Source organism: Caretta caretta, chromosome 2, assembly GCF_965140235.1.
Source record: "Caretta caretta isolate rCarCar2 chromosome 2, rCarCar1.hap1, whole genome shotgun sequence".
Classification (NCBI taxonomy): Eukaryota; Metazoa; Chordata; order Testudines; family Cheloniidae; genus Caretta; species Caretta caretta.
Genome location: NC_134207.1, coordinates 926959 through 949061, shown reverse-complemented (window position 1 = coordinate 949061; position 22103 = coordinate 926959). Strand labels below are relative to the sequence as shown.

General features: G+C 60.1%; 1 protein-coding gene across 1 annotated transcript in view; it reads left to right on the top strand.

Annotated features, from left to right (window-relative positions):
- Positions 1 to 2914: 2914 nt before the first annotated feature.
- EPPK1 (epiplakin 1) overlaps positions 2915 to 22103 on the top strand; it is a 39216-nt gene continuing 20027 nt past the window's right edge. Inside the window, exon 1 of the mRNA XM_048837264.2 lies at positions 2915 to 2975. The gene's annotated coding sequence lies outside the window, so the exon portion shown is untranslated. The remainder of the gene's footprint in view (positions 2976 to 22103) is intronic.

Below are 22103 nucleotides of genomic sequence, written 5' to 3'. Positions count from 1 at the left end.
TGAAATGGGATAACCACATGACAGTGTTTAGCCCACTAGGTTGTCCTCAGTCCATACATTATGCTTTTCCGGGACGATGGGTAAACATCCTCCCCTTAAAAAGACAAAAAGTGGGGGAATGTAATAAGATGAGGCCCTGAAACATAAACTCTTGTATCAGAGGCCCAGTCTGAGGCCTGAAGCCTGAACCAAAGTACTTCCCAGCATTGCTAAGCAAAGGCTGGGGTGTGAGCCAGAGGCAGGCCCCACTCACAGACATTGGCAAGAAGAGGGTGGCTAGAAGCAGGTGCATCCACACATAAGTGCCAATAAGAGGAACTTGGGCCAAGATGGCATCAGACCACTCCACAGAGATAACAAGGAACAGGCAGGTGCATCGTAAAGACAGGATCAAAAGGACAGCGTTGTTAGGGAAAAAGGGATTCCCTCCCGTCTAGGGTTAGGAGGGTAGCCTTCCCTGGACTTCTGTATTAGCCAAACAAACCCAGAGTCAGGACTCTTAGATAAAATGAGGCACTTTAATGCTAGCAAGTACGACAGCTGAAGGGCTCACCGATTCCTACACAGAGGAATATGGCGAAGCCCAGAACAAAGAACAAGGTAGAGCTTTTATAGCTTGGTTCAACATACTTTGTGATATCTCTTCCAGTTCAAACCGGTCAACCCCTGTTGGTCTGAGTCCTGAGGTATGAACATGGAGGCCCCTCTGTATAAGGAATTCTTTCCCCAAACGGGGAGTACAGGTTACACATAGTTCAAATTCTTTCTACCCATAAACATAGGAAAGGACAGATAAGCATAGAAAAAAGACAGAAGCCTAGCAGTACATGACTATAGGGTTGTTTTCTGGTTCTTTTCTTTATCGGTGTCATGGATAGATTCGTTTGAACCAACATGTAATGGGAGAAGCAGCACCCTGGTGAGTCCAGGGGCTGCACCCCAGTGCGTCAGGAGGGATGAGTAACCTGTTCTGCACCTGTAGAAGACTAGGTCTGGAAGGGCACATCGTGGTCCAGCCGAGGGGGCAGTGGAGTGTCCCGCCCCTGACTGAGCTGTGGCCATTGCAGGGGCACATATTCGTAGTACGTCCTGTAGAGTCTATAGGGAACTATTACTGTGTTTCGTTGGACAATAAACCAGGCCAGGTGCCTTCGTACCTTACCAGAGTCTGTGGTCATTGGGGCTTCTCTCGGGGTCTGCTGTGTCAGCCTTCTGCGCAGAGCCGGGGCAGCACACAGAGGGAACACGCACGCAGCCGACGGTTATCATCACCGAACACGGGCAGAGCACCGCACTGGTAGCTACCGACAACACCCTCTGCCCTCCTCCCTCCCCCACATGCCCTGCCCTCCCCCCTCGCCCACCTCCTGCCATCCTCCCTCCCCCACGCCCCCTACACACCTCCCTCCCCCGCATGCCCTGCCCTCCTCCCTCCCCCACGCCCCCTACACACCTCCCTCCCCCGCATGCCCTGCCCTCCTCCTTCCCCCACACCCCCTACACACCTCACTCCCCTACGCCCCTGTGCATCTCCCCTCCCACGCCCCCTACACACCTCCCTCCCCCGCATGCCCTGCCCTCCTCCCTCCCCCACGCCCCCTACACACCTCCCTCCCCCACGCCCCTGCCCTCCTCCCTCCCCCACACCCCCTACACACCTCCCTCCCCCGCATGCCCTGCCCTCCTCCCTCCCCCATGCCCCCTACACACCTCCCTCCCCCACATGCCCTGCCCTCCTCCCTCCCCTACGCCCCCTACACACCTCCCTCCCCCACATGCCCTGCCCTCCTCCCTCCCCCACACCCCCTACACACCTCCCTCCCCCACGCCCCTGTGCATCTCCCCCCCACGCCCCCTACACACCTCCCTCCCCCACGCCCCTGTTCATCTCCCCACCCATGCCCCCTACACCCTTACCTCCCCCACATGCCCTGCCCTCCTCCCTCCCCCACGCCCCCTACACACCTCCCTCCCCCACACCCCGGCCCTCCTCCCTCCCCCACGCCCCCTACACACCTCCCTCCCCCACACCCCTGTTCATCTCCCCACCCATGCCCCCTACACCCTTACCTCCCCCGCATGCCCTGCCCTCCTCCCTCCCCCACGCCCCCTACACACCTCCCTCCCCCGCATGCCCTGCCCTCCTCCCTCCCCCACGCCCCCTACACACCTCCCTCCCCCACACCCCGGCCCTCCTCCCTCCCCCACGCCCCCTGCCCTCTTCCCCCCCCCCCCCCGTGCCCGCTGCACACCCCCTTGGCGCTGTGCTTTGCTGGGAAGCTGGGTGGGCCAGCGGCTGTCCACCGGAAGGGCGTGCGGCACCCACCGAGGCAGGGGCAGAGGGGCGATGTGACCGGACCGAGCGAGGCTGCGCCCCTGGCTGGGTTCACAGGGGGCACTGAGGCCTGCTCGCCACAGGGAAGCGCTCTCAGGCCAGCCCGGCGGGGAGCGGGGGGCCACCTGGGTCAGCTGCTGCTGGTCCCTGGCCCGCGAGAGGGGCCCTTGGGTTTGGCTGGGTCACCAGGGAAGTGTTTAAGCTGCGCTGAGCACCCCCGGCGGTGCGCTCCCCAGGGCTGGGCGGCCAGCAGACCCCATCCACGTGTGCCCCTCACTCGTCCCCGGAGATGCCCCGCGGGGCAGCTGGGGCCGAGCTGGGGACTGCCCCCGGGGAGGTGGGGAGATCGCCGAGGCTGCAGAGACGCCGGGCTTGGGGCCGGGGGAAGCAGCCCAGGAGTGCCAGGTGCAGAGGGGCGTTTGGTGCCGGCAGCAGGAGGCCCCAGGGCTGGGCTGGCTGGGGGGCGGGGGAGCAGGGGAAGCTGTGTGCCTCGCTAGCAATGGGGCTGGGCCGGTGTGTCATCCCCAGGGGCGGGGAAGGCAAGGGTTTAACGCCGGCTCCCGGCCCAGGGCTCAGCCCGGCGCAGCGGCAGGACGGAGAGCACCTGCCAGCGTCTCAGAGGCCCAGCCCAGCCCCGCAGGTAGGACAGAGCCGGGCCGGGGGAGGAGGGCACCAGGCTCCCTGGGCAGCTGCAGCCCCGCAGTCGGAGCCTGGCTGCTGCCTCTGGCAGGGCTGCACCGGGGAGCCACAGACGCCTGGGGCTGGCTCCTGCTGGGCCAAATGCTCAGGAGGAACCAGCTGGGGCAGTGCTGGGATCTGACCCCAAAGGGGCCTGAGGTGGACACTCCTAGGCCATGGGTCTGGAAGGGCCCTGGGGGGTCCTCACGTCCCGCCCTGCTATCGCTGGCAGCCCCGTCATTTCACCCTGCTCCAACACCTCTCACCGGACCCGCAACCCGGGGGAGGCCTCAGGCCTGGGGCAGAGGGAGGCGGTCTAGCCATGGCTGTACGAAATGCTCAGCAAAACCCTGTAAAACAACGGACGTCTGGGCAGTGGGGCTCAGACCCACAGGCAGGGTCCGGACCGGGGCAGCTGAGGCTCAGACCCACAGGCAGGGTCCGGACCGGGGCAGCTGAGGCTCAGACCCACAGGCAGGGTCCGATCCAGGGAGCCGGGGCTCAGAGCCGGAGGGCAGGCTCCAGGGGACAGTGGAGAGGCTAGAGACGTGCGTGTCCATGAGGTCCCAGGGTCCCCCATGCTCTTGGGAGGTCAGGCAGGTGCTTTGCATTTCCCCATAGGGAACAGGCCCATCTGCTTAGCACGGCTGGCTGAACGTGTAACTCCTGTGCCCAGGCTGCTCCTCTCCCACTGACGGGGTCACAGGCCTGCTGCTGTTCCCTTAGCAGCGAACTTTGTCACCGGCTGCTCCTGCCAACAGACCTGGGGCCACATACTGCTCCTACTGACTGCCCCGTGCGCCTGCTGCTCACTCCCCTGTGCCCCTGCTCCCCACTTCCCTGTGCTCCTACTGCTCGCTCCCCCGTGCGCCTGCTGCTCGCTCCCCTGTGCCCCTGCTCCCCACTTCCCTGTGCCCCTGCTCCCCACTTCCCTGTGCTCCTACTGCTCGCTCCCCTGTGCCCCTGCTCCCCACTTCCCTGTGCTCCTACTGCTCGCTCCCCTGTGCTCCTACTGCTCGCTCCCCTGTGCGCCTGCTGCTCGCTCCCCCGTGCCCCTGCTGCTCGCTCTCCGGTGCCCCGGCTGCTTGCTCCACTGTGCCCCGTGCGCCTGCTGCTTGCTCCACCGTGCCCCTGCTCCCCCCTTCCCTGTGCCCCTGCTGCTCACTCCCTCCCGCCCCGTGCGCCTGCTGCTCGCTCCCCCATGCGCCTGCTGCTCGCTCCCCCCTGTCCCGTGCCCCTGCTTCCCCCTTCCCTGTGCCCCTGCTGCTCGCTCCCTCCTGCCCTGTGCGCCTGCTGCTCACTCCCTCCCGCCCCGTGCGCCTGCTGCTCGCTCCCCCGTGCCCCTGCTCCCCCCTTCCCTGTGCCCCTGATGCTCGCTCCCTCCCGCCCCGTGCGCCTGCTGCTCGCTCCCCCGTGCCCCTGCTCCCCACTTCCCTCTGCCCCTGCTGCTCATTCCCTCCTGCCCCATGCGCCTGCTGCTCACCCGCCTCCCGTGCCCCTGCTGCTCGCTCTCCGGTGCCCCCGCTGCTCGCTCTCCGGTGCCCCTGCTGCTCGCTCCCCCTCCGCCCTATGTGCCTGCTGCTCGCTCCCCCATGAGGTGGCAAAGTTTGCAGATGCTACTAAACTGCTCAAGATAGTTAAGACCAAAACAGACTGTGAAGAACTTCAAAAAGATCTCACAAAACTAAGTGATTGGGCAACAAATGGCAAATGAAATTTAATGTGGATAAATGTAAAGTAATGCACATTGGAAAAAATAACCCCAGCTATACATACTATATGATGGGGGCTAATTTAGCGACAACTAATCAGGAGAAAGATCTTGGAGTCATCGTGGGTAGTTCTCTGAAGATGTCCACGCAGTGTGCAGCAGCAGTCAAAAAAGCAAACGGGATGTTAGGAATCATTAAAAAGGGGATAGAGAATAAGACGGAGAATATCTTATTGCCCTTATATAAATCCATGGTACGCCCACATCTTGAATACTGCGTACAGATGTGGTCCCCTCATCTCAAAAAGGTAGACTGGCATTAGAAAAGGTTCAGAGAAGGGCAACTAAAATGATGAGGGGGTTGGAACGGGTCCTATAGGAGGAGAGATTAAAGAGGATAGGACTTTTCAGCTTGGAAAAGAGGAGACGAAGGGGGGATATGAAAGAGGTCTATAAAACCATGAGTGGTGCGGAGAAAGCGAATAAGGAAAAGTCATTTACTGGTTCCCATAATATAAGAACTAGGGGCCACCAAGTGAAATGAATTGGTGTTAGGGGGCTTATTCCCCCACCCACTTACCACCGCTACCCCAAAGCTCTGGCAGAGCTTTAAAGGGCCTGAGGCTCTGCTGGGGTGGCGGCTGCCAGAGCCCCGGGCCCTTTAATCCCCGCTTGAGCCCTGCTGCCCGAGCCGTGGGGTAGCGGCTGCCAGAGCCCCGGGCCCTTTAATCCCCGCTTGAGCCCTGCTGCCCGAGCCCTGGGGTAGCGGCTGCCAGAGCCCTGAGCCCTTTAATCCCCGCCTGAGCCCTGCTGCCCGAGCCCTGGGGTAGCAGCTGCCAGAGCCCCGAGCCCTTTAATCCCCGCCTGAGCCCTGCTGCCCGAGCCCTGGGGTAGCAGCTGTCAGAGCCCCGAGCCCTTTAATCCGCGCCTGAGCCCTGCTGCCCGAGCCGTGGGGTAGCGGCTGCCAGAGCCCCGGGCCCTTTAATCCCCGCTTGAGCCCTGCTGCCCGAGCCCTGGGGTAGCGGCTGCCAGAGCCCTGGGCCCTTTAATCCCCGCCTGAGCCCTGCTGCCCGAGCCGTGGGGTAGCGGCTGCCAGAGCCCCGGGCCCTTTAATCCCCGCCTGAGCCCTGCTGCCCGAGCCCTGGGGTAGCGGCTGCCAGAGTCCTGAGACCTTTAATCCCCGCCTGAGCCCTGCTGCCCGAGCCGTGGGGTAGCGGCAGCCGGGCTCCATCGGGGATTTAAAGGGCCCCGGGGCTCCAGCCGCCGCCAGCGCCCTGGCCCTTTAAATGCCCGCCGGAGCCCCACCGCCACCACCCCAGGGCTTCGGCAGCAGGGCTCCGGCAGGGATTTAAAGGGCCCCAGGGCAGTAGCGGTGGCTGGAGCTCCGGGGCCTTTTAAATCCCCGCCAGAGCCCCCCACCCCTACCCCAGGGCTCCGGCAGCAGGGCTCAGGTGGGGATTTAAAGAGCTTGGGGCTCCAGCCGCCGCTACTGCCCCGGCCCTTTAAATCCCCGCCGGAGCCCCACCGCTCCTGCTACCCCAGGGCTCGGGCCGCAGGGCGCAGGCCGGGATTTAAAGGGCCCCGGGGCAGTAGCAGCGGCTGGAGCTCTGGGGCCCTTTAAATCCCCGCCGCAGCCCCGCCACTGCTACCCCGGGGCTTTAAATTGCCCTCTCGGAAAGCCGGTCCTGGTACGGCGCACCGGCTCTTACCAGTACGCTGTACCAGGGCGAACCAGCTTACTTTCACCTCTGCTGCTTAGCCAGAGGCCTTAGCCTAAGAACAGGGGCTCAGACTGTCACAGGGAGAGAAGGCCCTTACACCGGCAGACTGTGATTTTGATTCTTTCATTTACACCTCTAGAACTAGCCAAGTGATAAGAACACACCTAAATCCTTAGAGTATGGGCCTTTACAGACAGGCCTGAATATCTCTATCCTAACAGTAGGCAGCAGGTTTAAAACAAATAAAAGGATGTTCTTCTTCACTCAGCGCACAGTCAACCTGTGGAACTCCTTGCCTGAGGAGGTTGTGACGGCTAGGACTATAACAGGGTTTAAAAGAGAACTGGATAAATTCATGGAGGTTAAGTCCATTAATGGCTATTGGCCAGGATGGGTAAGGAATGGTGTCCCTAGCCTCTGTTTGTCAGAGGGTGGAGATGGATGGCAGGAGAGAGATCATTAGATTATTACGTGTTCGGTTCACTCCCTCTGGGGCACCTGGCATTGGCCACTGTCGGTAGACAGGACGCTGGGCTGGACGGACCTTTGGTCTGACCCCGTCTGGCCGTTCTTATGTGCCCTGTGCCCCTGCTGCTCGCTCCCCCTCTGCCTGGACCCCCGTACTTATTTTTCTAGTGGAGCTGACTGAAAAATGTCTCTCCAAACAGAATGCCAGCGGGCTGCCCGCTGGCTGGCGCGTGTGCACGCTGTCGGCGGGCGCTGTGCAGGGAGCGGGTGCCGCAGACCTCGACGGTAAAGTGCTGAAGGCTGGAATGGTGCCTGAGTAACCGCCGCCCCGAGCCTGTGCTTGGAGCTCTGACGCTGTCACTCTTGCCAGCCGGCTCAGTCGGCACCCCGCGCGGTTACTCATAAAGGTAGACCTCAGGCACGGTTTAGTGACAAAGGCACCTGGCCAGGTTTGTTGCCCCCTGGGCACAGTCCCAGCGGCCTGTCTCCGTGGTTACAGGCACACTGACACACGGCTGCTTAGCAGCAAGGAGTGGCTCAGTCAGCAGCGGGAATTTCTGCATTCCTGTTCATTGCTCTGTTAAACCATTGTCTCTTGCACCTGACTGGGATGTGTCTGTACTCACGGGAATAGCTTTATGGAAAGATCTGGTGCCTAGATATTGGCCAACTTCATGTACTGGGCAGTGAACCTGTGAGCGTCTGCTTTAATCCATGGCCTGACTTTGGGTCACAACCTCTGGTTCGGCCTCAGGTCTTGCACCAGGCCCAGGGCTCCAGGCTCTCTCTCCCTACTACACCTCTGTGGATGTGTCAGGGTGCGAGCTCCCCCCAGCAGGGACCAGCCCTGGCTGCGAGCTCCCCCCAAGCAGGGACCAGCCCTGGCTGTGAGCTCCCCCCGGCCCCGCAGCAGGGACCAGCCCTGGCTGTGAACTCCCCCCAAGCAGGGACCAGCCCTGGCTGTGAGCTCCCCCCAGCCCCGCAGCAGGGACCAGCCCTGGCTGTGAGCTCCCCCCCAGCAGGGACCAGCCCTGGCTGCGAGCTCCCCCTCAGCAGGGACCAGCCCTGGCTGCGAGCTCCCCCCCAGCAGGGACCAGCCCTGGCTGTGAGCTCCCCCCGCCCCCCCAGCAGGGACCAGCCCTGGCTGCGAGCTCCCCCCCAGCAGGGACCAGCCCTGGCTGTGAGCTCCCCCCGGCCCCGCAGCAGGGACCAGCCCTGGCTGCGAGCTCCCCCCCAGCAGTTGCACAGACAGTGTGAAGCTGGGAGGCGGGGGGGGGGGGGGTGGGCTGTCCCAGGCTGTGGGGCCCTTTCCCATGGTGACAGCAGCCAGCGCAGCCTCCCTACTGGGGTATCCCGTCTGCTCCGGACTCTGCCACACCCCCATCCATGTGAGACCCTGCACAGACCACGGGGCCGCAGGTCAGGGCAGGAGCCTGAGACTAACACATCGCCAGGCACAGCCAGCCAGGGGTCAGGGCCCACGAGAAACACGCCCCCCCCTCCCCCACCCAGCATCACCCCCTTCTCCGAGCTCCCCCCACCTCACATCTCCCCTGCCCCCGCCCAATCCAGCATCAGCCCCCCTCTGCTAAGCTCCCTGCCCCCCACCCCTTCCCATTAATGGGCTTACATTGCAGCAAGGGAGGGTTAGGTTGGACAATGGAGCTCTGGAATAAATTGCCCAGGGGGGTTGTGGAGTCTCCGTCCTTGGGGATGTTTAAGAGCAGGTTGGACAGACCCCTGTCGGGATGGGCTAGATAGTACTTCGTTCTGCCATGAGTGCAGGGCCTGGACTAGACGACCTCTCGAGTCCCTGCCAGTCCTACGGTTCTACGCTTCTCCATGGCAGCAGCCCCAGGTGCTCTCGGCGTTACAGGGGCAGGGCTGTGGCGGGTGCTGCACTGGCCGCCACAGTAGATCCCCCAACAGGCCCGTCTGGCCTGGACCTGGGAAGAGTCCGGGCCCACATGCACCCCTGTTCCGAGCCATGCACCTGAGGGAGTGGCAGGTGCCGGCAGCCTTTGAAACCCAGCCAGGAAATTCCCTCATGTCTTAGGAAAAGTCAATTATTAAAAGTTTCCACAGGGCCTACGCCCTTCGAGTGCCCTGAGAAGCATCCGCCCCCATCCAGCTCCTCCCTATTCCCCCACCCCATCGCCTGGGACTGGGCACGCAGCCTGAACCCACGCACCGTTCCCAGCCTTCGCTGCTGCGCCCTGGGTGCCCTGCCGGGACTAGCCAGGTCCCTCTGCAGGAAAAGGCCGGGGCTGGAGTAACTGGAAGCTGCCTGCCCTGCCCCACTCCTGCCCTGACCCCCACAGCGCCCACTGCTGGGAGCTCCCCCCTGCCCATGCTCCTGCCCTGACCCCCCACAGTGCCCCCTCCCGGGACTAGCTGGGGAATCCCTGCAGACAGGTCCCTCTGCAGGGAGAGGCCAGGGCTGGAGTAACCAGGAGCTGCCCCTCTGCCCTGCTCCCCACAGCGCCCCCTGCTGGGAGCCCCCCCTCCACCCATACTGTTGCCCCGCTCCCCACAGCGCCCTCTGCTGGGTTCTGAGGTCTCACACTGTCACTGCCTGACCCCTCCTCTCTGTGCGGTCAGAACTTTGGCTAGGAGCAGGGGGCTGGGTTAGCTCACAGAAGCCCCCGGCCCCCAACCTGCAGGAAGAGCCCGTCGCTGGTCCTGCCCCGAGCAGCCCCTGGCAAAGCGCCCCCGGCCCAGCAGGGCCCTCGTGGCATCCAGCCCTGGTGACTGGGGCGGGCGCCGTGCAGAGGCAGCGTGGTCCCCAGCCCAGAGCTGGCAGGCCAGGTGCGTGTCGAGCCTGGTCCTGGGTCCGGCAGAGGAAGCTTCAAGTCTTTCAAGCCGCAGTCCATGGGGCAGAGGGAGGCCCCATACCAATTCCAAGCCTGCCCCCCTCCCTGCCCAGCATTTGTCCCATCCCTGCCTGGGGTCGGGCAGAGGCCGAGCCACACAGGGGAGCTGGCCTCACACTGAGATGGCACGCTGGGCTGGTGACACGGCGTGCTGCCGACAGGCCTAGGGCTCCCGGGACTCGTTCATGGCCTCGTGCCACTCGCCGCGTGCACCAAAGCCAGCCGTGTCTGCACAGGGCTGTTTACACAGCAACCGACGGCACCGCCCCTCAGACCCAGAACCCCCACAGCCCCGCGCAAGCGTGGCCATTCCCACCCCGGGGACCCCCGTAGCACAGCCCGGAGTCTGCCGCACAGAGACAAGGGACTTTCCCAGCACCACACAGCACCACAGACGGAACCAGTCCTGGCTCCCAGCCCCACTGCACTACCTACTAGACCCCACTCCCCCCCAGAGCTCAGGATAGAACCCAGGAGTCCTGGCTCCCAGCCCCCTATGGGGCCTACCGGCTGCACCCTTGCAGCCTCCAAGCCGGGCGCGCGCAGGGAGACGCTCGTAGCTATTCTCTGTGATCTGCACGGGGCAAACCCAGGCACGTTCTGGCCAGGCAAGTTCCTGCCACGAATGGGGCATGCGCAGGATTGTAGGGCTCATATCCCTGGGGTCTGCCGGAGCCACCCCCCAGGGAGCTTCCCCAGAGAGAGCCAGGGCTTCCCATTTACTGTGCGCCGGAAGGGGGGAGTCAGAGGGGAAAGGAGCGAGAGAGTAACAGGGCTCCTGGGCAGGGGCAGGGGAGGGCTGCCAACTTTCTACTCGCACAAAACCAAACACCCTTGCCCCACCCCTGCTCTGAGGCCCCGCCCATGCCCCACCCCTTATCTGAGGCCCCGCCCCCCACTCCCTCCACCGCCCTCCCTTCATCGCTCGCTCTCCCCATCCTCGCTCACTCGCTCATTTTCACCGGGCTGGGGCAGGGGGTTGGGGCGTGGGAGGGGGTGAGGGCTCTGGCTGGGGGGGTGGGGTTTGGGGTGCAAGAGGGGCTCCAGGCTGGGTGGTGGAGCCGAGGGGTTCAGAATATGGGAGGGGGCTCCAGGCTGAGGCTGGGGGTTGGGGTGTGGGTGGAGGTATGGGCTCTGGGCTGGGGGGGAGGGTTCCAGGGTGGGGCCAGAAATGAGGGGTTCAGGTTGCAGGAGGGGGCTCTGCGCTGGGGCAGGGGGTTGGAGTGTGGGGGCAATGGGCCATGGCATGGCAGGGGCAGCCCCACTCCGTCCAGCCCAGTGGGAGGGCACTATTTGCAAACTGGCAGTTGCCAGACGCACACTGGCCTGCCCAGCCCTGTGCTGCCAGCCTGCCCCTTCCCCTTGGGGGGCAGGCCCATGCTGCCCCAGACAGCCCCCCACCCAACACCACAACAGCCCACCAATTCCCTATAGCCGGAGCCCCCCCGGACCCACTCTGCCCAGCACCCCGCCCAGACCCCTCCACAAATGCACAGCACCCTGCACACCACCACCCCTGCCCACAACTGCCCAGCACCCCCCACAGAGCTCCACTCCCTAGTGCCCCAACACACACATCTTCCCTGCCCCCTCAGAGCCCAGCACCCCCCCCCCAGGCCTCTAAGAGACCCCCTGCCCCACACCCTGCCTCCCAGCCGCACTCACCAGCCCTGCTGGGAGGCGACTGTGTCTGCCGGGCTGGTCCCGGGCCGGGAATTGGTCCATCCCCGCGGGAGTGGTGCAATCAGCCAGGCCAGGCCCTGCCCCACCAGGGCTCCCGGTGGACCCACTTTCCTGGAGGGGCCCAGCCAAGCCCCCCACAGTGGCTTCTTCCAGGCCAGGCTTCTTCCCCAGTCCCAGGCGGCTCGGCTCTGGGGAGACAGGCGGGGCCCCACAGGTGGTGGGAAGCAGAGACTGCCCGGAGCCGGAGGAGCCCTGGGGTCCGGCCAGAGGGCAGAGAGCAGCAGTGGGGTGGGGACAGGGATGGAGAGGTGGGCTCGGCCGGCCGGCAGGCAAGCTGAGAGGAGCAAGTGGTGGGCGCGGGGAGCCAGCGGGGTCTCGGGGCGCAGGGCAAGTGGAGCAGGCCTGGGCCCCTTCTGAGCATGGGCCTGGCTCCGTGACACCACTGTAAACCCGGCACTGCCTGCGTGGGGGGGATCGCCAGGTTCCCCGCGCGGTGGGGGGGATTGCTGGGTTCCCTGCGCGGTGGGGGGAGGGATTGACGGGTTCCCCGCGCAGTGAGGGGTGGAGATCGCCAGGTTCCCTGCACGGTGAGGGGGGGGCGATCGCTGGGTTCCCTGTGTGGGGGGGAATCATTCAGGTTTCCTCCGTGTCTGCCAGGAGAGGGGTAGATCCTCACAGTGGGCGGCTGAGCCTCTCCCAACCACTCCTGAATTCCAGACCTCTGTGCACACGGTTCCTTTCCTTGTGGGGCAGACAGCGTGGGGCTGGGAGAAGCCTGATTCCCCCCCCCCCCGCTCCCCTCCTCCAGAGGGGAGCAGCCAGCTGGACCCACCTCTCAGCCTGTGCTGAGCCCGCGGCTCTCTGGCCAGGGGCTGTCGTCACCTGTGAGTGCAGCACCTGGCCCACCGGGGCCCTGTGCAGGGACCCTCGCTGCTGCCCCAGAGACCTGGCTCAGGCAGCATCCTGCTCCTGCCCCCCCGGGGGTAGCTCTCAGGGCTGGGGGGCCTGTGCGAGGGCCCAGAGTGAAACATTTCTCCCCAGAAGGCAGGGGCCTGGGAGCCGGGCCAAGTGCTTGGGGTGGGGGGCAGGATGGCCAGGGGCGGCTGCAGACTCCTGGCTGCAAGTGGGTGAATTTCAGGAGAGCTGAGACACACTGACCCCGTGAAGTGCTCAGATAAAACCCTGCCCAGGCTGGGCTGGGCAAGGGGCAGCATCAAGCGCTGGGTTCAATATCTGGGGGTTCCTCTTAAGATTACAGAACAGAACTGGCTCGAGCCCCGAGCCAGAGACCTAGGGACCAAGCCCCGGGCGTCTCTCAGAGGCAGCGCTGGGTCTGCGTGTAACAGAATAACTGTTACTCAAAGGGAGAGGGAACCCAGCTTTAGTTTGGGAAAACACCAACAGTTCCCAAGTGTGGAAACCCTAAGTAAACGACTGCCCCATGGTATGACAGGCAGTGTCTTTTGCCTCAGTTTCCCACCCTGCGGGGTGACAGTCCACAGCCAAATGTCCCTTCGACACACCGCTCCCCGTTCCCTGTGCAGCACCCAGAATCCAAGGGGGGTGGTCCTGGGGGTCACCTCTTGCCCCCGAGGTCGCTGGTGGTTGAGCGGTGCCTGCGGTGTGGCTCCGGGCTCTGGCCCCAACACTGCCGCGGCGTCTAACTGCGGTGCCTCGGGCTGGCTTTCCACCCGGCCCAGGTCTCGGGTCAGCCCTCCCCCCGCGCCCCTGGCCGTCTGGTGGGTAGTTACAGCTCTGGCCAGCCGAGAAAGCACCAGGAGTCTCAGCTGGGGCAGGTCAGCGCTACCTGTCAACTGGGGAGTATACCACGGGCACGGCACCAGCCAGGAACCGACCCAACCGCTCTGTCTGTCCCTCGCTTCAGCGTCGCTTCCCGCTTAGTGCGTGCGGTTAATCAGCGTGAGCCCCAGCGGGGGCCCGCTCAGGACAGTTCTGCTGCCCGAACTCACCCACCCAGGAGAATAACAGTGCATTGCTCCTGGGCTAAAGGGAAGCTTAAACCCAAACTGGTCACTTTGGGCTGCTGGTCACCTAGCTACAGTAGGGCACCCATGAAAACATGGGGGCTCCTGAGGTCTCTTCCTGCAATTCATCGCTAGATGGCAGAGGAGAGGTCATTCAGACCCCCAGCTCAGTGACTGGACCCCTTGTCACGGCATCCCCGCGCGATGCTCTGGAACTGCTCCCCATGAAGTCAGGCAGGACTCTGGGGAAGTCTCCTCTCTGTGAGGTTTCAGAGTAACAGCCGTGTTAGTCTGTATTCGCAAAAAGAAAAGGAGTACTTGTGGCACCTTAGAGACTAACCAATTTATTTGAGCATGAGCTTTCGGGAGCTACAGCTCACTTCATCAGATGTTTACCGTGGAAACTGCAGCAGACTTTATATACACACAGAGAATTATATACACACATATTCTCTGTGTGTATATAAAGTCTGCTGCAGTTTCCACGGTAAACATCTGATGAAGTGAGCTGTAGCTCACGAAAGCTCATGCTCAAATAAATTGGTTAGTCTCTAAGGTGCCACAAGTACTCCTTTTCTTTTTCCTCTCTGTGAGCAGCCTGTCTGCAGGACACACAGCTCACACGGCTTCCACCTTCCTGGGTCTGACCTCGGAGCATTCAGCCTCCTCTGCCCCTCCGTGCACTTCCCCCAGAGAGTCCACCCAGGCGGGGTCCTGGGGAAGCCAGAGGGTCCTGCACCCCAGCTCTGCAGTCAGACAGGACTCTCAGCCAGCCAGGAAAACAGAAGGTTTATTAGATGACAGGAACATGGTCTAACACAGAGCTTGTAGGTGCAGAGAACAGGACCCCTCAGCTGGGTCCATTTTGGGGGGCAGTGAGCCAGACAACCACATCTGCACTTCACTCCATGTCCCAGCCAGCCCCAAACTGAAACTCTCTCCAGCCCCTCCTCCTCTGGGCTTTGTCCCTTTCCCGGGACAGGAGGGCACCTGAGTCCTTTGTTCTCCAACCCTTTAGCTCTCACCTTGCAGGGGGGAAGGGCCCAGGCCATGAGTTGCCAGGAAACAGGGTGTCGGCCATTCTCTGTGTCCAGACCCCTGCGTACACCTGCCCTCTAGAGCTCTGCAATGATCATACACCCTTACCCCACCCCCTAGATACTTAAGAACTACACAGGGGAAACTGAGGCACCCCCACACTATTCAGAGGAAACATTAAGAACTGTCCCACTTCGTCACATCTCTCCCCCCTTTGAGACCGAACTGAGCAGGGTCACTTTAGCCTGTGACCTGGGGAAGTTCGAAGCCACCAACGTTCCCGTGGATGCCCCAGCATCTCTCCCATTCCTTGGTGGGAGTTACACCAGGCCCTTCCAGTTTCACGCCCTCCCTAAGGTTGTGGGTGGTCGATAGCACTCGCAGGCCGCATGTGGGAAGGTTTATGCAGCCTGTGCCCTTTGACCACCCCAAAACCCCCGGGGGTCAAACTGGGATCGGGTCTTCTCCCAGCGCTCCAATCTGGAGGGCTGCAATTCGGGCTCTCTCGGTTAAGAGCCCCCATCTTGACCTGGGCCACATACTGTTCACTTACAGAACTAGCTTGGAGACATTCCTCTCTCAACAACCTTGTCTCCCCAACAAGCTGGCCAAACACAGCCACTTGGTTATAGGACTGTTTAACTTTCTTAACAACTTCCACTTATCTGAGACCTTCTCAAAGCTATCCACACTGAATCCTTCAACAGGAAAGTCCGTGGATCCATTCACAACAGAAAATTTCTGGCTGTTAGGAACTGAAACTTTCTTGATTAAATCAGGTTTCAGAGGAACAGCCGTGTTAGTCTGTATTCGCAAAAAGAAAAGGAGTACTTGTGGCACCTTAGAGACTAACCAATTTATTTGAGCATGAGCTTTCGTGAGCTACAGCTCACTTCATCAGATGTATACCGTGGAAACTGCAGCAGACTTTATATACACACAGAGAATATGAAACAATACCTCCTCCCACCCCACTGTCCTGCTGGTAATAGCTTATCTAAGTGATCAACAGGTGGGCCATTTCCAGCACAAAGCCAGGTTTTCTCACCCTCCACCCCCCCACACAAATTCACTCTCCTGCTGGTGCTAGCCCATCCAAAGTGACAACTCTTTACATAATCAAGTCGGGCTATTTCCTGCATAGATCCAGGTTTTCTCACATCCCCCCCACCCCCATACACACACAAACTCACTCTCCTGCTGGTAATAGCTCATCTAAACTGACCACTCTCCAAGTTTAAATCCAAGTTAAACCAGAACATCTGGGGGGGTGGGGTAGGAAAAAACAAGAGGAAACAGGCTACCTTGCATAATGACTTAGCCACTCCCAGTCTCTATTTAAGCCTAAATTAATAGTATCCAATTTGCAAATGAATTCCAATTCAGCAGTTTCTCGCTGGAGTCTGGATTTGAAGTTTTTTTGTTTTAAGATAGCGACCTTCATGTCTGTGATTGCGTGACCAGAGAGATTGAAGTGTTCTCCGACTGGTTTATGAATGTTATAATTCTTGACATCTGATTTGTGTCCATTTATTCTTTTACGTAGAGACTGTCCAGTTTGACCAATGTACATGGCAGAGGGGCATTGCTGGCACATGATGGCATATATCACATTGGTGGATGTGCAGGTGAACGAGCCTCTGATAGTGTGGCTGATGTTATTAGGCCCTGTGATGGTGTCCCCTGAATAGATATGTGGGCACAATTGGCAATGGGCCAGTATTTGCCAGTATTTGGGAGACAGGCCAGTCCTTGCCTACAGACAGCCCCGCAACCTGAAGCAAATACTCACCAACAACCACATACCACACAACAGAACCACTAACCCAGGAACTTATCCTTGCAACAAAGCCCGTTGCCAATTGTGCCCACATATCTATTCAGGGGAAACCATCACAGGGCCTAATAACATCAGCCACACTATCAGAGGCTCGTTCACCTGCACATCCACCAATGTGATATATGCCATCATGTGCCAGCAATGCCCCTCTGCCATGTACATTGGTCAAACTGGACAGTCTCTACGTAAAAGAATAAATGGACACAAATCAGATGTCAAGAATTATAACATTCATAAACCAGTCGGAGAACACTTCAATCTCTCTGGTCACGCAATCACAGACATGAAGGTCGCTATCTTAAAACAAAAAAACTTCAAATCCAGACTCCAGCGAGAAACTGCTGAATTGGAATTCATTTGCAAATTGGATACTATTAATTTAGGCTTAAATAGAGACTGGGAGTGGCTAAGTCATTATGCAAGGTAGCCTGTTTCCTCTTGTTTTTTCCTACCCCACCCCCCCAGATGTTCTAGTTTAACTTGGATTTAAACTTGGAGAGTGGTCAGTTTAGATGAGCTATTACCAGCAGGAGAGTGAGTTTGTGTGTGTATGGGGGTGGGGGGGATGTGAGAAAACCTTGATCTATGCAGGAAATAGCCCTACTTGATTATGTAAAGAGTTGTCACTTTGGATGGGCTAGCACCAGCAGGAGAGTGAATTTGTGTGGGGGGTGGAGGGTGAGAAAACCTGGCTTTGTGCTGGAAATGGCCCACCTGTTGATCACTTAGATAAGCTATTACCAGCAGGACAGTGGGGTGGGAGGAGGTATTGTTTCATATTCTCTGTGTGTATATAAAGTCTGCTGCAGTTTCCACGGTAAACATCTGATGAAGTGAGCTGTAGCTCACGAAAGCTCATGCTCAAATAAATTGGTTAGTCTCTAAGGTGCCACAAGTACTCCTTTTCTTTTTGATTAAATCACTTTCACACCCTTCAGTGGCAGTAAACTGCTTGCAAAGACTCCATGAGGATTCCTTTCCCTAGGGCTTTTCTATGCAACAATTCACCCTTCAGAGAAATTCTGCCCTTACCCTCTTTACCTAGGGCTTGCTGTACAGGAACACTTTCCTGAGCAATAATAGACTCTTTCTGGGTCTCTCTTACATCCAGAATCACCTCTGGCCCATCCGGCGGATTCCTACACAAGCCCCTTTCAAGCAAACTTACAGACTTCCTGGATAAAAGGTTAGAAGCATTCTCCTTCCCTTTGCCTCACACAAGTTCAGGAATCTTTTCCTTCTTGCTACAGGTTTCCACATCCTCAGTAGGTAACACAATCACACACCTTCATGCTCTCCTTGTGCCCTGGCTAGGATCTCACCCTGATTAGACAAAGTTGCTACACCCTTTCCCAACAACACACTAGCAACAGGCAAAGTACAAGCACCAGAATTGTCTGGGCTCTGGGATTTTGCATAGACACTAACTGGATGTGACTTAGTTACAGGGCCATTCTCCCGAGCAGATGCAAATTTAGGACCGTTCCCTTCCTGGGCTTTAGCTGAATCCAGAACAAACTCTGAGACAACTGCACGACCCTCAACCATCACTGGCTGAAAGGCCCCTTCTGTCTGCTCCACAGACAAAGAAGAGCCGGACACGCTTTCTCCTTTCCCAGACACACAGCTTGGGGTCTTTTTCCCCTGGTCCCAGCACACAGGGCTGGTCACAGACAACTGCTTGGAGACCAGGGTAGCTCCCTCCATAGGCAAGTCAATACCCCTGACAGACACAGGCACGTTTCCTTCACTGTCCCACTTCTCCACCCAGCTAACAGGCAAGGTCCAGGGACACTCATCTTCCACTCTCCTCGCCTTCCCACCCTGCTGACTGGACACAGCCATCAGCTCACAAGGCTGCCTGGGCTCATCCAGACTTTCCTTACCCAGCACCTTGCCACTCCCCACAGATCCCCTGCCCTGCCTGTGTCTCCCCCCACTCAGCTGGGGTCTCAGCTCCCACTGTGCTCAGTGCTGCCCTTGCTGTCCCCGTGGGGGTAGGCAGCGAGCTCCCTGCTTTCCTCACTGCATCAGAGCCAGCGTGAGCCCCCTCTCCGGTGTGCAAGGGAGGCGGGGAGCCCCAGGGGTCTGGATACAGGCAGGCAGGTAGCCTGAGCCTAGTGGCTCCTCCCTGCTCCCAGCCAGGTCATCTGCATTTTCACTGACCATTTCCCTCTCCACCAATTCATAGGATCATAGAATATCAGGGTTGGAAGGGATCCCAGAAGGTCATCTAGTCCAACCCCCTGCTTGAAGCAGGACCAATTCCCAGTTGAATCATCCCAGCCAGGGCTTTGTCAAGCCTGACCTTAAAAACCTCTAAGGAAGGAGATTCTACCACCTCCCTAGGTAACGCATTCCAGTGTTTCACCACCCTCTTAGTGAAAAAGTTTTTCCTAATATCTAATCTAAACCTCCCCCACTGCAACTTGAGACCATTACTCCTCGTTCTGTCATCTGCTACCATTGAGAACAGTCTAGAGCCATCCTCTTTGGAACCCCCTTTCAGGTAGTTGAAAGCAGCTATCAAATCCCCCCTCATTCTTCTCTTCTGCAGGCTAAACAATCCCAGCTCCCTCAGCCTCTCCTCATAACTCATGTGTTCTAGACCCCTAATCATTTTTGTTGCCCTTCGCTGGACTCTCTCCAATTTATCCACATCCTTCTTGTAGTGTGGGGCCCAAAACTGGACACAGTACTCCAGATGAGGCCTCACCAATGTCGAATAGAGATTGGTTCCCTGGATTCAAATTCAAACCTCAGCAGTTACAGGAGCAGGGCCTGGATCCTGTCCCAAAGGGACACAGTCATCCCACAACAGGGTCTCGCAGCTGGTATCCTGGAGAACCCCAACGGCCAGCCAGCCCCACCCCTCCTGGGTCTGCACAGGGATCTGGGCCATAGGCAGGGCGAGGGGTTTCGTCTCTGGGACCCTCACCCAGCTCACACAGCCCCTCAGCATCTGAGGCTGCACCACCCAGGGGCTGACAACAGTTCTCTTTGTCCCAGGATCTCGCCACCCCAGGAATGTCTCCCTATTGACCATCAGCTTCCACCCACTGGAGGTCCGAGGGGCCTGGCCCCAGGAAACTCCACACAGACATATAGGTTGGGGTCAGGAGTGGGAGCCTGTCCACATCGCCAACCATCTGGCTGACGGAGTCTATGGCCTTGGGACCCAGCAAGGGAGCTAGACACCGGGGCTTTTCTGCAGGGTCCCCCTGGTTCAAATCTCCAGCCTGCTCAAAGGCAGTGAGGTGGGCATCCACACCCCCCCCCCTTAACCAGGGGCAGCAATTTAGTTTCAAGGTTCCCTGTGGAACTGGCCCCCCGGGGTCTATCCCCACTCACGCCGGGGAGGTCCCCTAGGCCTCTCCGCTCCCCCACTGCCAGTTCATGCTGCTGCTGCTTCTGCAGCTCTTTCTCGGGCTCTCGCTGTCTCTCACAGTCCTCTTGCTCTCTCGGACTCATCTCCAATCCCGTCCGTCTCCGATCCCCGGATGGGGAACCCGATCGTGAAGACCCCCGTCAGGTCGGGGACAGGAGTCTTGGGGATGCCTGGCTACTACTCCAGCTGCTCCCACATCCTGCTATAGCCCCATTTGGGATCAGGAATCTGTTCCTTCGAGCGGTCATCCTCCTCCAGCTGCACGATTAACTGAGCTTTGGTGAACTTTCCAATGTGCTTGCCCTGAGCAGCGGCTGCCAGGAGGCAGAGCCGGAGCTGGCTGTGCTGGGCACAGAGGAGAGGTAGCAGGGGCTGCTGCTGGGACAAGCAGCTGCTGCTGCCCCAGCGCTGTCCCTGGGACACTGGCCAGAACACCAGCCTCCCAAGGATGCCCCCTTTCAAAGCCCAGCTCTCTGTACCAGACAGCCCCATGCTAACCCTGGGCCAGCTGCTGGATGCTCAGCTGCGAATCCCCCAGCCTCTGCACTGGCTCCTGCAAACAAGGCAGCCATTGCACGAGGGCCGCCAGGGAGAGCGGAAATCCCCAGTGCATCGACCTGGGCCCTCAGGTACAGTCCTGGCTGGAATGTCACTGAGCCGCCAGCATCTGGCTCTGCCCTGATTCCGCACGCTCATGGAGAACCCGCCCCAGCCTGCCCTGGCCCATTCCCTGCCCACAGATCGCTCAGCCAGGAACCCTCCCCAGCCACCTGTCCCCCTCGGCTCACTCACCAGGAACCCTCCCCCACCCACCTCAAATCACACAGCCTCCAGCGCGCCCCGCTCCATGGGGTTTCCAGCTGTGACGAAGTGGGACTGTTCTTAATGTTTCCTCTGAATATTGTGGGGGTGCCTCAGTTTCCCCTAGGCAGTTCTTAAGTATCTAGGGGGTGGGGTAAGGGTGTATGATCGTTGCAGAGCCCTAGAGGGCAGGTGTGTGCAGGGGTCTGGACACAGAGAATGGCCAACACCCTGTTTCCTGGCACCTGATGGCCTGGGCCCTTCCCCCCTGCAAGGTGAGAGCTAAAGGGTTGGAGAACAAAGGAATCAGGTGACCTCCTGGCCCGGGAAAGGGACAAAGCCCAGAGGAGGAGGGGCTGGAGGGAGTTTCAGTTTGGGGCTGGCTGGGACATGGAGTGAAGGGCAGACGTGGTTGTCTGGCTCACTGCCCCCAAAATGGACCCAGCTGAGGGGTCCTGTTCTCTGCACCTGCAAGCAATGTGTTAGACCATGTTCCTGTCGTCTAATAAACCTCTGTGTTACTGGCTGGCTGAGAGTCCCGTCTGACTGCGGAGTTGGGGGGCAGGACCCTCTGGCTTCCCCAGGAGCCCCGCCTGAGCGGACTTGCTGTGGGGAAGCGCACGGAGGGGCAGAGGATGCTGAATGCTCAGAGGTCAGACCCAGGAAGGTGGAAGCTGTGTGAGCTGTGTGTCCTGAAGACAGGCTGCTCACAGAGAGGAGACTTCCCCAGAGTCCCGCCTGGCTTCGTGGGGAGCAGTTCCAGAGCATCGCCCAGGGACGCCGGGACACCGGCTGGCTTTGCTTCCCCCCGCTCCCACCTCCGGCTGCTGCTGAACTCTCCATCCCCACCCTCCCATCAGGAAGAGACAGCTGGAGTCTGCTGCTTATACGTGGCAAAGGGGGTCAGCGAGCCCCTTCCCGCTCATCTCTGACACCTCTAGGCCGCTCCGTGTCACTTCTCTGGTCACACTGGTGGATACACAGGAGCAGGGCTTGTGGGGAACGGGCACCTCCACACAGGGCAATGGCCTTGCGGCTGCACGGACACCCCCAACAGCTCCTCACATGGCAGCCGATGGGGCAGCAGGCACACGTCATTGCGCTGGGCCAGCATTTGCCGTGCGAGGACGGTGCAAGGGCAGGGGCTCTGGGAGAAGGGGCGGTGCAAAGGCAGAGACTCGGAGAGAAGGGGCTGGGTGGGGGCGGGACTTCAGGGGGCAGGGGTGGCACAAGGGAAGGGCCTCAGGGGAAGGGGCGGGGCCTCAGGGGAAGGGGCGGGGCTTAAAGGGGCGGGGCTTCAGGGGAAGGGGCGGCACAAGGGAAGGGCCTCAGAGGAAGGGGCAGGGTTTCAGGGGAAGGGGTGGCACAAGGGAAGGGCCTCAGGGGAAGGGGCAGGGCCTCAAGGGGAAGGGGCGGGGCTTCAAGGAGCGGGGCTTCAGGGGGAAGGGGTGGCACAAGGGAAGGGCCTCAGGGGAAGGGGCGGGGCCTCAGGGGGAAGGGGCGGGGCTTCGCAGAGCGGGGCTACTGTATAAGTAGGGGCATAGCGAGCAGATCGAGGGACGTGATCGTTCCCCTCTATTCG